At 37.0% G+C, this 15,092-nt stretch overlaps 1 protein-coding gene across 1 annotated transcript in view; it reads right to left on the reverse strand.

Moving 5' to 3' along the window:
- npas2 (neuronal PAS domain protein 2) overlaps positions 1 to 784 on the reverse strand; it is an 83,077-nt gene extending 82,293 nt beyond the window's left edge. Inside the window, exon 1 of the mRNA XM_073840387.1 lies at positions 648 to 784. The gene's annotated coding sequence lies outside the window, so the exon portion shown is untranslated. The remainder of the gene's footprint in view (positions 1 to 647) is intronic.
- Positions 785 to 15,092: the final 14,308 nt, after the last annotated feature.

Consider the following 15,092-nt stretch of genomic DNA (forward strand, 5'->3'; position numbering starts at 1 on the left):
ACCGGCTCATGATTCTCAAGTCATGTGTTACATAACTTGCAATCTTTTCATAAGTGCTTTATTTTGAGGGTTATTACGTTCCAACTTTCAATAGCCGTATCGACATCGTTAAAAGCACTATCTCTGATTTTAGTCCATAAGAGGTTGTAAAAGAAAACAGAGTAGACGTGGTTTTACCCTGCCGTTTCTCTTGACCTCCATTAAAACACACTGAAAGACGTCAACTCGGCCAATGAATGAATATGTATATGCAGACTCACATAATCTGTCCAACCATCTGACACTAATAGATATCACAGTGACTATCATCATTCCTGGAATATGTCAGTTCACAAGTACAGGAACAAAGTACAGAGACTGCCCTGATAAATTAATAAATGAAATCATTACATCATCACAGTGAGATAAACCTAAAGAAATATGTATGTCAGGAAAAACAAATGTACTTTCAGCTGTCGCTAATGAAACGCAACATAAACAGCGTTACGTTCTATCTGTTGCAACTTTAACAGAACGATCAGAATGTTCACAGCACCATGTAAACCCGTTATGGGTGCTTGCACCGGGCGCCTTTAACACAATGACACACTTCTTCTTGTGTGCTCTAATTTCACGAACTAAACCAAGCAACGACCGGCTGTACTCACCTAATCAGAGGCAGCAATGGGAACCCACGACTTGAACAGAAAAGTTGCTAGGAATCTCCAGCGACGAGACACACCGAGAGCGTTTTTTGCCTTCCTTGCCTTACACATGCAATCGGGTTACATAACCGGCACCGTTTCTGTGGGCAATGAGTGACTTCCAGGGCGCTTTTTTCATTCACTGATGTTCATTTTCCAACGCACACACCTCACGCTTTACGTCATCAGCCGTCGTCACACCTTAAAAGGAGCGAAGGGGCGTGACCGGACCGGATTCGCCAGAGTCGGCGGAGGGGAACGCGCACACCCGCTGCGCGTGCTCGCCAGCCAGCCCGCCCGGTCCCTCTCTCTCTCTCTCCCTCGCCGTTCCCAAACGGCTTGAACGGTGGCCAGAGAATGTCATCGGCGGAGAATTAAGGAGGCCGTGTCTCAGTGAGGCAAGCTCTTCGTGTGGAAATAAAGGGGGAGCCTGGGTTACAGATTCAGTAGAATAGTACAAATACCATTAGAGTGAACGATGTTTTAGAGTTACGTTCGAGTTTCCCAAATGACGTGGGAGTTCTGTAGGCAGTTATGTTATGTAAGGACTATTGTTTCATAAGGTGCATTTTGCCAACTTATTACTTTGTGGCTGTGAATGATGGCTTGAAATATTGCGTCACCGTAACCCCCATCTGGAACAACTAGTTTACGCTCGCATGAGTGCCAGCGGTGGGGTTGGGGTTTGTAAGTTTTGGATACCAATATGTTTCTGCTTCAACGGAGTTTCTACAACCATAAAAGTTAGTTACGCGTTGGTCAGAGCGAATATTTACAAATGTCTCCAAATAGATTCCGACGAACACTAGTTGAGGTGGAGGTAACTTAACCATAGAGACGGTGCGACAATTGGCTTTATGTCAACAAACTGTAAAAAGTAGCCTACTGGAATCATTTAGTATTTTATTAGCCTACATATCACAAAACATGCAAATTGCGTCCGAGTTCCCCTCATAGAACGAACTTTGAAAACCTGACAATCAGAAAACCATTGCATAATTCATACACTGATTCTAGGAAATCGTTTTCTTTACCTCAACCGTTTGCGTTCGCAAACACGTAGAAACGTAATTCTTCGAAGTGGAAAGATTTTCTTTCAAACTGTACACAGATCAGCGAGCGGGAGGGGGTTTAATTGGATCGTGCTGCTGTGGTCTGAAACTAGGTCATGTCAGACAGTGATTGCCATCTGCCGACGGTTCGCTCAGCGGTGTTTGGTCAGTCAAACGCGCACCGGCAGGGGGACAGTCAGCTGTAGACCAGAGGCAGAAATCACACAGCTGGTCCATACTGAGTCACTGTTGTGCAGCCTGTAAACGCATCACTTATCCTTTGGACAAAAGCAATGCAATAAAATACAGTATGTTTGAGGGGAAGAATAGAATTATAAAGTAGCCGGTGAGGTTGCCAGAACTTGCTCGTAATATGTTATTATAGCAGTAATTTAAAGCACTTTCACGATAAAATAAAATGTAAAGTGCTTTGATAATAATGACGGTGGAAAAATAACACATAATGACTTAATTTCATCATTAACCTCATTTTTGACCTCTTTAGCGCACAGTGTTAACTTACAAACACAAAATACCAACAGGGTAACACACAGGACATTTAAGAAAACACAATACACCAGTGTATTAAATATCATTTAAATACATGCAATGGTTTGTGCAGGGGAATTATAGGAATTCCCATTTCAAATAAATTGTGATCCTGGACCACAAAACTGTCATAAGGGTCAATTTTTTTTTAAAAAATTGAGATTTATACATCACCTGAATAAATAAGCTAGGATAGGATGATATTTGGCTGAGATACAACTATTTGAAAATCTAGAATCTGAGATTGCAAAAAATCCAAATATTGAGAAAATTGCCTTTACAGTTGTTCAAATGAAGTTCTTAACAATGCATATTACTAAACAAAAATTAAGTTTTGATATATTTACTTAATATCCTAATAATTTTTGGCATAAAAGAAAAATCTATCATTTTGACCCATACAATGTACTGTTGGCTATTGCTACTACAACTGGTTTTGTGGTCCAGGGTCACAATTTATAATCTCACATGGATTGCCTTATTTACAAAAACTTTACCCCAAAATGAAAACTGTTTGCTCACCCTCAGGTCTCTCTAAATCTTAATGACTTTCTTCTGTGTATTATAAAAGGATATTTTGGTAACCATCCAGTTTTCATTGACTTCCATTTAAAGGAAAAACAAAAAAACAATGGAAGTCAATGGGAACCAAAACTGTTTAGTTATCAATATTCTTCAAAATATCTTCTTTTTTGTTATACAGAAATGTTTGAAATGACATAAAGGTGAGACACTTTCCCCGCCAGCATTTTTGATGATTTTCAGTCAAATTTCATGGCCCCCAGAATATTTTGTTGTATGAATATCTGAACATGCATACGCCAAAGGTAACTGAATGAACAGACCCTCTACTTTTAAACAAAAAATCAGTTTTATTCCTTTTTATTTTCTTTTTTATCAACACTTGAATATAGAAAAAAAAAAACATTTTGAGCAAAAAGCTGAGAAAACGTTTTACTTTTATCAAATCTGGATCATATTCAGTACTATTATGAAAGCAAAGATGCAGTAGATAGTTTCCATCAGCACTCCCACAGCTTGCACAGGTCTTTTCTCTCATTTCCGGTCAACATTTCACTCACTAACATTAGGCAGTTTTAATTGAATAAATTTAATAGTGTTAATGACCGCATTATTTTTCATATGCATATGCCTTTATATGAGATCATGTTTCTGCATCCTCCTAGTCTGTGTTTTGGCCCATTTTAGACTAGAGTGTATAACAGAATTTTCTGTGTTTGGCAGGGAAGCTTTGTCTCATGAGTAACGGAAAATTATTCGGTATTCGGAAAATGCCAGGGGAAAGACTTAATGTAATACATTAAAATACATAACTCTTAGTTTTAATGACCCTAACTTTAAAAAAAAAAAATCATTAATAATTTATAGTATTTTTAGTTTAGATATTATGTTATTTTTGTTACATTTAATTAATTAACACACATATTACACAATATACTCATTATCCACAGTAACACATTACACAAGTGTTATAAATAGTGCTAATGAGTTACATCATGCAGAATGCTGTATAAAATGCGTAACATACATATGCATAGAACAGGATAACTTTTAGTTATACCTGTAAGATCAATTAAGAGGATAAAGGAAATTGAGACATTTGGACTGTGAAATTGAGAGTGAAGAAAAGAGAGGGTGTTTGGTTTTTAAGTACAGATCAGAGCACACATTGCTGTCCCAGAGCCCTGGCAGAATACCCAATGAGTCAGTGTGCAGGCTCACGCCAATGTACCAGCCTGAGCTCAATAATAACTGGTCCAAGATCAACAAGAAAAATACAAGTGCCTGGAAAGATGTGACGGCTAGTTCTAGATTAGTAGTCTTTCCCATTAGTAAGAGCAAATCATTACAGATGAGAAATGACAGTGTATAAATCAAAATAAAACAGTTTGCCATGGAGTTACAACTGAATGCTGAGCACATACACACTTCTCTTTAGATTAATGTGTTTACAAGCTTTAAATGAGCTTCTGTTGGTGAGGCTTTAAAGTTTAGAATTATCCTTTCTGTCCGTCTGTCATTTTTCTCTCTTTCTCTATCAGACCGAACTTGAAGTGATCGCTCTAAAAATTCCAAGATAATGTGAGAGAGAAGCCAGTCTCCATGGTAATGGTCGCTAGTCGGTGAATCACCCTTAGTTACTATTGCACAATCAAAATACAGGATGAGAGCCCAAATTGTGTCCATGGTAACTTAGCGGATATGGGGAACATGATTCTGGTTCTGCAGGTTGAGGCGGGACTCATACTTTGACCAAAAATATATGGTGACGTCTGCGCCACTTTCTGGCCTTTGATTTTTGCTTCAGATCCCACTATTACAGTAGATCTGTGTCATGAGTCACTTAGTTGACTACAGATGTTTCTCATACTTAGCACAGCTTCTATCTCAAAATATGAAAAGAATGATACAAATACACTATTAAATGCATTTAATTCATTGTGTAACTGTACAGACGTGGTGATGCGGCCAACTGACCAGCAGCCAAAGTGTGAGATCCCATCACAATAATGCACATATACTTCCTATTTCTTAAAAGAAAAGTTCACTTCTATAATGAAAGTTTCCTGACAATTTACTCATCCCCATGTGATCCAAGATGTTTGCTGCTTTCTGTCTTCAGTCACAAAGAAATTAAGGTTTTTGAGGAAAACATTCCAGGATTTTTCTCCATATAGTAGACTTTAATGGTGGCCAGTGGGTTGAGGGAGCAAATTGCCGTTTCAATGCAGCTTCAAATGGCTCTCAGCCGAGGAATACAAGTTTTTTCTAGTGAAATGATTTGTCATTTTCTTTCAAAAATACAAATTTATTTACTTTTTAACCACAACTTGCTCTAGGTCTGCATGCATCTTCATGCATTACGTAATAACACTAAAGTCATGCATGGTTAGTTGTTTGTCTGTTCATCATTTTCTCCTCAAACCTTAAAACGTTTGACTTTTTGTGTACGTTCGCTTTGGAAACACTGGCTCAGTACTTCCATCTAGAGGTCTTTACGTGTCCACTTGGATCCGAAAACCTGAGGTCCGACCCAAGACCCGAGCGGGTTCATGTCCAAAACATGTCCCTGGGACATGGGTCGGGTTCAGTATTAGTAGCCTCGGGTCTATAGGGTAATTGAAATAAATGTGCTTTTTCTGAATGGACTCGATAAGACCCAAATTTTTTTAAACTATCCCGGATCTGTAGTTCATTTTTGAGAAACGCACATACAATTAACGGTAAAAAAGCGGCAGGTGTGGTTGCCAGAATTTTACCGTAAAAAAATACAGTAGCAATGTTTTAAGTTTTACAGTTTTAACTTAAATTTACTTTTAAATATTGTAATTTCATTAACGATATAATGTTAATGTATCAACATACTGATGTACTGAAATCTGTTTTGTATCTCTGTGATACACTGATAACCACCAAAAGCAGGTGGTGATGAGAAACAACATTATATGTAACATACAACCCTAATGTACAAATCTGACAAGAAAAAACAAGAAGAAACTTATTTCAACAACAACAAAAAAAAAAACATCAAATTTAAAAAAAATGTAACACAGGGGATTCTGTAAATGTCAATTTACGGTTATTTACTGTAAATTTTACTTTCATTTTCACTTCTGAAAACGGTATACTACCGTAAAACGACATGCAATGTCTAATATAGTTTTAAACCATATAGGGGAACTTACTGTTAACCATTTAACAGTTATTTACCACTAAATTTACGGCCATTTAAAAAAATGTATGTATGCATGCCAAGTTCGAGTAAGAAGTGATTTAGGTCGGGTACGGATTTTAGGACCTGAAAAGACCTCTACGTCCCTCTACTTTACACGTGCATGTTTACGTAATGCACAATGTGCAAGATGAGCATTTGTGGTTAAAAAGTATAAAATTGTGTTTTTCTTAGAAAACGACAGATCGTTTTGCTAGATAAGACCCTTCTTCCTCGGCTGGGATCATGTAGAGCCCTTTAAAGCTGCATTGAAGTCTACTATATAGAGAAAAATCCTGGAATGTTTTCCTCAAAAACCACAAATTCTTTTCGACTAAAGAAAGAAATATAAGAACATCTTGAATAACATGGGGGTGAGTAAACTGTCAGGAAATTTTCATTCTAGAAGTGAAGTTCTCCTTTAATTGCCCCTTCGCAGGAAGTTTGATTGACAGGCGATCTGACCAATCATAATGCAGAATCAACCATTTTTGTAAGAAAACAAACTAGACAGGAGAGTAAATTAACATCGGTGGACTTGAACTTGAAAAACAATATTGATTTTCGGTGGGTAAAACAAGATACCTTCTGATTTATTTTTATTTCATGCTATAACTAGTAATAAGGAAGAGATTTGGTTTGCGTTGCGCTCGAATAGACACTACAGCGATTTGTCACGACACATTATAGAGACATAAAACGGTAATTATTGTTTCATTTCTTTTAAAAATGGCAAAATTTAAAAGCTGAGACTTTGTTTCATACTTAAAGTAACCTGCTCTGTCTTGTCTGTCAGCATGTTGTCAGTTTTCTCTTTGCTCCGCACATTATTATTGAATTGTAAATTATGTATTAGATATAATATTTATTTTAGACGAGGGTAGTGTGCTTTATTGAACTTAGAATTAAGTTTGAACTGATGCATGTCGGTGTGTGTTTACATAAGCTTATATGATTTCTATAAAGTGCGCGATGTATCTGAGTGTTGGTTGTATGTATGTATGTCTGAACTGGTCAAGATTTTTTTTTGACCTCAATGAGGTCATGTATTGTCTGACTGTCGAACACCACATTCACATGCACACAGGAAATGGGGAGGATTATACAACATCCTCTCACCTCTCTGCATGTGTGTTTACACGACGGGAGTGAGTCACGGAGAATAATAGGGGAAGATTCACACACACACATACACACACATACCCACCCATAAACTCGAGCACGTATGCACACTCACGGATACGTAGCCACAGACCTGGATTAATAATTATAATGATGACGCACAAATGGATGAAATATCTCCGTCATCTCTTTGTGTCTGGGGAGGAGGGAATGAGGAGAAACAATGAGTGAAACAGAAATAGGGAGACTGGTAGTGGTTCTATCATGTGCTGTGTAGATTTCAGGTCAGAACTGCTATGTCTGAGGAACAGTTGGATAACAGCTTTCCTTGCCCTATTTATGTATAATGGCACCCCCACTGCGGAGCTGCTGATGTTTCCAATAAGACCTGTATTTTCAGTCATTCCTCTTTGCCTCCAACTTCCCCTCAGTTCTTCTCTCTTCTATGTGCTGAAGTATTGCTGCACTAACATGAACTAACATTAACCAGCCTGTGACCTCTCCTATCTCCATCTTTGGTGATACTGTGTTATCAAGACATGTTTAGACGGCGTAGGTCTTCTTTAGAAACATCCAGCTGGTCTTGCAATTCAAGTCTTGGATGCATGTACCTGTCTGAAAACTGATCCTGAAATCTAGCCCATTTTATCTTCTCTCTTAGAGATGCTTATTCACAGTGGTGATATTAGTAGGATACCATTCAGGTACCTTTGATGAGGTATAACTATAACACCCCACTGTCAACTTTCAAAGTAAAAAAAAGTTTAATAAATGAAGTACACATGTTGAAATTTCTCTCTTCTGATCTCAATGTGTCAGGTTAATCAGACAGCATGGTTAAATCTAGCACATAACCATAGATGGTGCCATCACTCAGTGAGAACATTTTGTGTGCTTATGGCAAAAATAGTCAAAAAAAAAAGTCATGAACATGAAATACTCATCTATTTTATTTTAAACATAGTGTCCTTACAGAAATAGCTTACATACCACCATAAAGCTGAATACAACTATTTGAAAATTGAGATACGTTTTTGAGTGTGCAAAAAAAAAAAAAAAAAGAGAAAATCGCCTTTAAAGTTGGCCAAATAAAGTTCTTAGCAATGCATATTACTTATTACATTTTTTATAAATATTTACAGTAGGACATTTACAAAATATCTTAATGGAACATGATCCTAATGATTTTTGGCATAAAATAAATGTATAATTATAAATTATTGACTTTTTTTTACATTTATTTAATGTTGCATATATTTTATTTATAACACTTGTTTACCATATCACTCTACAGCACTAATAGTGGTGTTATTTTTGTTGCATAGTTATGTTAGTAACTATTTTCGGAAAGATTGCCCTTTACTTACCTCCAGTTCATCCAAGATCTAGATTAATTGGTTTCTTCATCTGAACAGTTTCTGAGAAATTTAGCATTGCATCACTTGCTTGCAAATTGAAAACATCACAATAATCCACACTCCACCAAACTCTTGTAAACAAATTTATAAATAAGACGATGACTTCAAACTGTTCCTTCCCACCTAAATACGAGTCCTCTATAATATTGCGTTTCCCAGTGAAAAGTCATCTCATCAGAATTAGGAGAGAAATATGCTCAGATCAAGCACAACAACAACAAATTGTATGATGTTTTTATCAGCTATTTGTACTCATTTACTGCAGAGGATCCAATGTGATGTAATCAGGACTTGACATTAACACCCGCCAAATGCGGGAGGATTTCAGCAGTGGTGGGTAATAGGCTACGGAAATTTATATAGAGTGTTTTCACAACGCATTATGAATTGGCCATATTGGCAGCACTGAACGTAAACAATGCCACTGAACCGAACGAAACTTGCATATTTTGCTGACTATTGCTGCTGAAAATGGTCAGTTATTGTTATGTCTTGGGCTGTACTAACCGGTCGGACCGGGAAAAACATTTGGAGTACTATAGACTGCCAAAGGTTATAACAAATCAAGGAGAAGAGTTCAAAACCTGTAAGGAAAAAAAGACGTTTATGGTTGGCCAAACTGAACCAGGATTTCCAGGGAAGAATCTTGACAACATTCTTGTTTGTTCTTATTATTTCCAGTCAGGTAGGTGAAATATTAGGCTAATACACTATATTGCCAAAAGTATTCGCTCACCTGCCTTGACTTGCATATGAACTTAAGTCACATCCCATTCCTAATCCATAGGGTTCAATATGACGTCGGTCCACCCTTTGCAGCTATAACAGCTTCAACTCTTCTGGGAAGGCTGTCCTCAAGGTTTAGGAGTGTGTTTATGGGAATTTTTGACCATTCTTCCAGAAGCGCATTTGTGAGGTCACACACTGATGTTGGACGAGAAGGCCTGGCTCTCAGTCTCCGCTCTAATTCATCCCAAAGGTGTTCTATCGGGTTGAGGTCAGGACTCTGTGCAGGCCAGTCAAGTTCATCCCAAGGGGTCAAGCCCAACTCCTGAAAAACAACCCTACACCCTAATCCCCCCTCCACCAAACTTTACACTTGGCACAATGCAGTCGGACAAGTACCGTTCTCCTGGCAACCGCCAAACCCAAACTCGTCCATCAGATTGCCAGATGGAGAAGCACGATTCGTCACTCCAGAGAACGCGTCTCCACTGCTCTAGAGTCCAGTGGCGGCGTGCTTTACACCACTGCATCCGACGCTTTGCATTGCACTTGGTTATGTATGGCTTGGATGCAGCTGCTTGGCCATGGAAACCTATTCCATGAAGCTCTCTGCGAACTGTTCTTGAGCTAATATGAAGGCCACATGAAGTTTGGAGGTTGATTGACTCTGCAGAAAGTTGGCGACCTCTTCGTACTGTGCACCTCAGCATCCGCTCCGTCGGTATACGTGGCCTACCACTTTGTGGCTGAGTTGCTGTCGTTCCCAAATGCTTCCACGTTCATATAATACAGCTGACAGTTGACTGTGGAATATTTAGGAGCGAGGAAATTTCACAACTGAACTTGTTGCACAGGTGGCATCCTATCACAGTTCCACGCTGGAATTCACTGAGCTCCTGAGAGGGACCCATTCAAAAATGTTTGTAAAAACAGTCTGCATGCCTAGGTGCTTGATTTTATACACCTGTGGCCATGGAAGTGATTGGAACACCTGATTCCGATTATTTGGAGCGAATACTTTTGGTAATATAGTGTGTCTTAATACTACTCTTATGTATCTTTACCACCTTTTAACTTTAGTTTGTCAAAATATTGCGCCCTTTCCTGCTTACTAAGTCCTTCTCTATACGATTTAGCAACTTCCAAAGATCACAGGGGAACAGTTGCACATCTCTGAGCAACACAGTGGTGCTTCGTGGTTCGTTGCTGAATGATTCAGCTTTCTGAATTAATCATTTGAGTCAATGATTCAGTGATCCATTCATAAAGACAGCCACTTGCTTTATTCTTGAATGGATCAGCCGTCTGAAGGAATTGTTTGAACGAATGCCGCAATGACTCACTCAGACAATCATGTGCTGCCACCTATTGGCAGTTTATTTTTATATTTAAAAGTAGCTTTTCTTTGCATTTGTTCCAGCATTTCATATTTGTATATTAAAGGACAAAACAAAAAATTACGGATAATGTACTCACCCCCTTGTCATCCAAGTTTTTCTTTCTTCAATAGTAAAGAAATTATGTTTTTTGAGGAAAACATTTCAGGATTTTTCACCATATAGTGCACTTCCATGGTGCCCTGAGTTTGATCGTTCAAAATGCAGTTTAAATGAAGCTTCAAACGATCCCAAATGCGGCTGTAAATGATCCCAGACGAGAAAATAGGGTCTAATCTAGCGAAACGATTGGTTATTTTTAATTTTTTTACAATTTATATACTTTTTAACTTCAAATGCTTGTCTTGTCTCTCTTTGTGATGTGCATGAGTAGTCTGTGCATCTCTGATTCAAAACAGTTAGGGTCGGTTGAAAAACTCCCATCTTATTTTCTCCCTCAAAATCATTTCAAAATCATCCTACATCGCTGCAGAAGTACTGACCCAGTGTTGGCAAAGTGAACATGCAAGGAAGATCAAAACCCTAACAAAAAAAAACTGCGATATAGAACAATTTTGAAGTTGAGGGAGAAAATGAGATGGGAAATTTTCGACATACCCTAACTGTCTAGAACTGGAAAAAACAGAATTCAGGCAGAGCTAGACAAGATGAGCGTTTGAGGTTAAAAAGTAGATAAATTGTAACAAAATAAAAAATAAATTACATATCGTTTCACTAAATAAGACCCTTCTTCCTTGGCTGGGATTGTTTACAACCGCATTTGGGATCGTTTGAAGCTGCATATAAATTGCATTTTGGAAGTTCAAACTCGGGGCACCATAGAAGTCTATATGGAGAAAAATTCCTTAAAATTTCCTCAAAAAACAATTTCTTTACGACTGAAGAAAGAAAGATATGAACATCTTGGATGACAAGGAGGTGAGTGCATTATCTGTAAATTTGTGTTCTGGAAGTGAATTTCTCCTTTAAAAAATCTGATTTAAAACACCAAGCTCATAACATTATTTATGCTATTATAATTTTGCTGTGTAAATGCATTCATGCTACATTTCAGTTTTATTAAATTGTCTGTGTAAACCTAAATGCCACTTAAGCTGCTTTTGCTTTTGCAGTGGAAATACTTTTGCTAATACTGATTTCGTTTGATTGGTAACAGCCCTATATTGTCTTATATATTAAGTAAAGTTATTTAAAAATTTGAAAATTTGAAATAAAAGACGACACACGCATGTAATACAGTTAAGGAACATGACCTTTAAATACTCAAAAAATGACCTAAAATCAATTTAGATAAATTACAGTATGCAGTAATTTTAGTCATATAAAACATAATTTCCCAACAACAAAATTGTGGCCATAGAAAATGCTGAGTAGCTAGTACATTTGGAAAACCTCTAGCCACAGTGGCTGGTGAGCAAAAAAAAGTTAATGTCAAGCCCAAGATGTAATGCTAAATATATCCAAATCTGTTCCAATGAAGAACTCATCTACATCTACATCTGAGGGTACATTTTCAGAGTACAGAGCGCATTTTCATTGGATTTTCATTTTTGGGTGAACTATTCCTTAATAAAATAACTTTTATTAAAAATGTGTCCTTAATATTTTATTATGTGAAAGGCCTACTGTTTCATAAAAGATATAAAACAGCTTTTCATTATTCATACAGATTGTCACAGTTAAATGGGTTGCAGGTTATGCGTTGTGCCTAACTACATCTTTAGTCTTGACTGTAGCATAACGTCTCATGTTTTATTGCTATAACATGAACTTCTATTGTTCTATTATCTAAAGTTCAGTTGTGTAGTTCTGCTATCAGCATTGTAGAGTTCTGTAGTGTAGAGTTACTCTGGTTAACTGGGCTGCACAGCTCGCAGAGGGGGTGGAATGGAGAGATGGTATTCGACAGAGCTGGAGGGGAAACCAGGAAATTCTAATTCTCCTTTTCCACTCTTCCTCTTCCACCCAGACATGCTGTCAATATTTCCGCAAGGATGCTTCCATGCTTTCCCTCCCCAGATTCGTCCCATTTAGCTCACAGTTTTTCCCTTTCCTCTGTTTCTCAGTCATCATCATCGTCATTTTCTGGCTCAGCAGTTGATGTGTAAAAGACCTCATTCCTTCCATTAGAGGCTATACTGATGAAAACCAGTGCTGTAAGAATCTAGACCAGAACCCGTTCATGAACTCATCAAACCCAAAGCCATCCTTATAGTCCACATGAGAAAATAATAGTTGAATTTAAAGAAATGACCCCGTTCAAAAGTTTACACACGTTTGATTCCTAATACTATGTTGTTACCTGAATGATCCACAGCTGTTTGTTTAGTGAGTTTACAAGTCCCTTGTTTGTCCTGAACAGTTAAACTGCCTGCTGTTCTTCAGAAAAATCCTTCAAGTCCCAGTGTATTTAAACCCTTTCCAACAATGACTATGCGATTTTGTGATCCATCCGTTCACACTGAGGACAACTGAGGGACTCATATGCAACTATTACAGAAGGTTCAAACACTCACTGATGCTTCAGAAGAAAACACATTGAATTTGAAAATCAGGGTAAATTTAACTTGCGTTGTCTTCTGGGAAACATGTAGGTATCTTCTGTAGCTTCTAAAGGACAGTACTAAATGAAAAATTATGACATTTTGGCAAAATAAAAAAAAAATGTACATATCTTCATTCTGTTCAAAAGTTTACACCCCTGGCTCTTAATGCATTGTTTTCCCTTCTGGAGCATCAGTGAGCATTTAAACCTTCTGAAATAGTGGCATATGAGTCCCTTAGTTGTCCTCAGTGTGAAAAGATGGATTACAAAAACATAGTTACTGTTGGAAATAGAGAAAAATGCTGGAAAACCAAAAATTTGTGGGACCTGAACGACTTTTCTGGAACAGCGGGCAGTTTAACTGTTCAGGACAAACAAGTGACTCATGAACAACTATCACTAAACAAAAAAAACACAGCTGTGGATCACTCAGGTGAGAACACAGTATTAAGAATCAAGTGTATGTAAACTTTTGAACAGGCTCATTTTGATAAATTCAACCAGTCTTTTCTCTTGTGGACTTTTATTTTGACGTGACCTTATTTATTCCGAACTGTTCATTGCTTTAGGTACAAAATGCCCATTTTAGTGTGGTAGAGCCCAAGACTGGTCTCAAGACAGTATTCTAGACTTGGTCATGTCATAGTCACAACCATCGGTATGCAGGGATTTATTTCTGAATTACAATTGAATTGAAACTACACACACACATTCCTTCTTTGACAAATTTCTGCATGTAATCATCTTCCTGCGCTGCCTGGGCTCATGTTCTCTTGTCTAAACTAGGTTGAGAAATGCAGAAACCTCTCAATAATCATGATTTCACTGCCTTCCATCACTGTCCCTAGCTTAGTGTTAGGCTGATTCACTTGTCAAACATGATTACAGTGAGTTTCCACAAAGCTGGTAACTTGTAGCAACCACTTCTGATTTTAAAGACAAAACAAGACATGAATTTAGTCCTGCTAAATTATTATATTGAGTACAAGTATAAGCGCTTTTGTTTTCAGAGTTAACCATTCGGGAGAAACAAAGAGACAGTGTTAAAATAGTTAATTAAATGTCACATGGTTCCGTGTGATCAAATGTTTATGCGAAACATAAATAGATATTTTAGGCATAGATCAGTCTAAACTACTAGTCAAAAGTTTTTAATGTTTTTTTTTTTTTTTTAAAGAAGTCTCTTCTGCTCACTAAGCCTGCATTTATTTGATCCAAAGTACAGCAAAAAAACATAAATCATAAAATTAAAAAATATTTTACTATTAAAGAAGAACTATTTTCTGTTCAAATATATTTTAAAGTGTAATTTATTCCTGTGATTTCAAATCTGAATTTTTAGCATTATTACTCCAGTCACGTGATCCTTCAGAAATCATTCTAAAATTCTGATTCGCTGCTCAAAAACATTTATTATGATGTTAAAAACAGCTGAGTAGAATTTTTTTAGGTTTCTTTGATAAATAAAAAGTTCAGAAGAACAGCATTTATCTGAAATAGAAATGTTTTGTAACATTATAAATCAATTTAAAGTATCCTTGCTAAATAAAAGTATTAACGTCTATCATTTCTTTCCCCACCAAAAAAAAAGAAAAAAAAAAAACTATGCTGACTCCGAGATTTTTAATGGTATAGTAGTGTATAATGTTACAAAAGCTTTTTATTTTATATTTTATTTAAAAGCTGATCTTCAGATCTTTCTATACATCAAAGAATCCTGAACTGTTTTAAATATGGATATTAATAATAATAATAATAATAAATGTCTCTTAAACAGTAAATCAGCACATTAGAATGATTTCTGAAGGATCATGTGACACTGAAGACTGAAGTGAAAATTTCCAATGATGAAGCTTTGATCACAGGA

The sequence above is a fragment of the Garra rufa genome, chromosome 5 (assembly GCF_049309525.1).
Source record: "Garra rufa chromosome 5, GarRuf1.0, whole genome shotgun sequence".
NCBI lineage: Eukaryota > Metazoa > Chordata > Actinopteri > Cypriniformes > Cyprinidae > Garra > Garra rufa.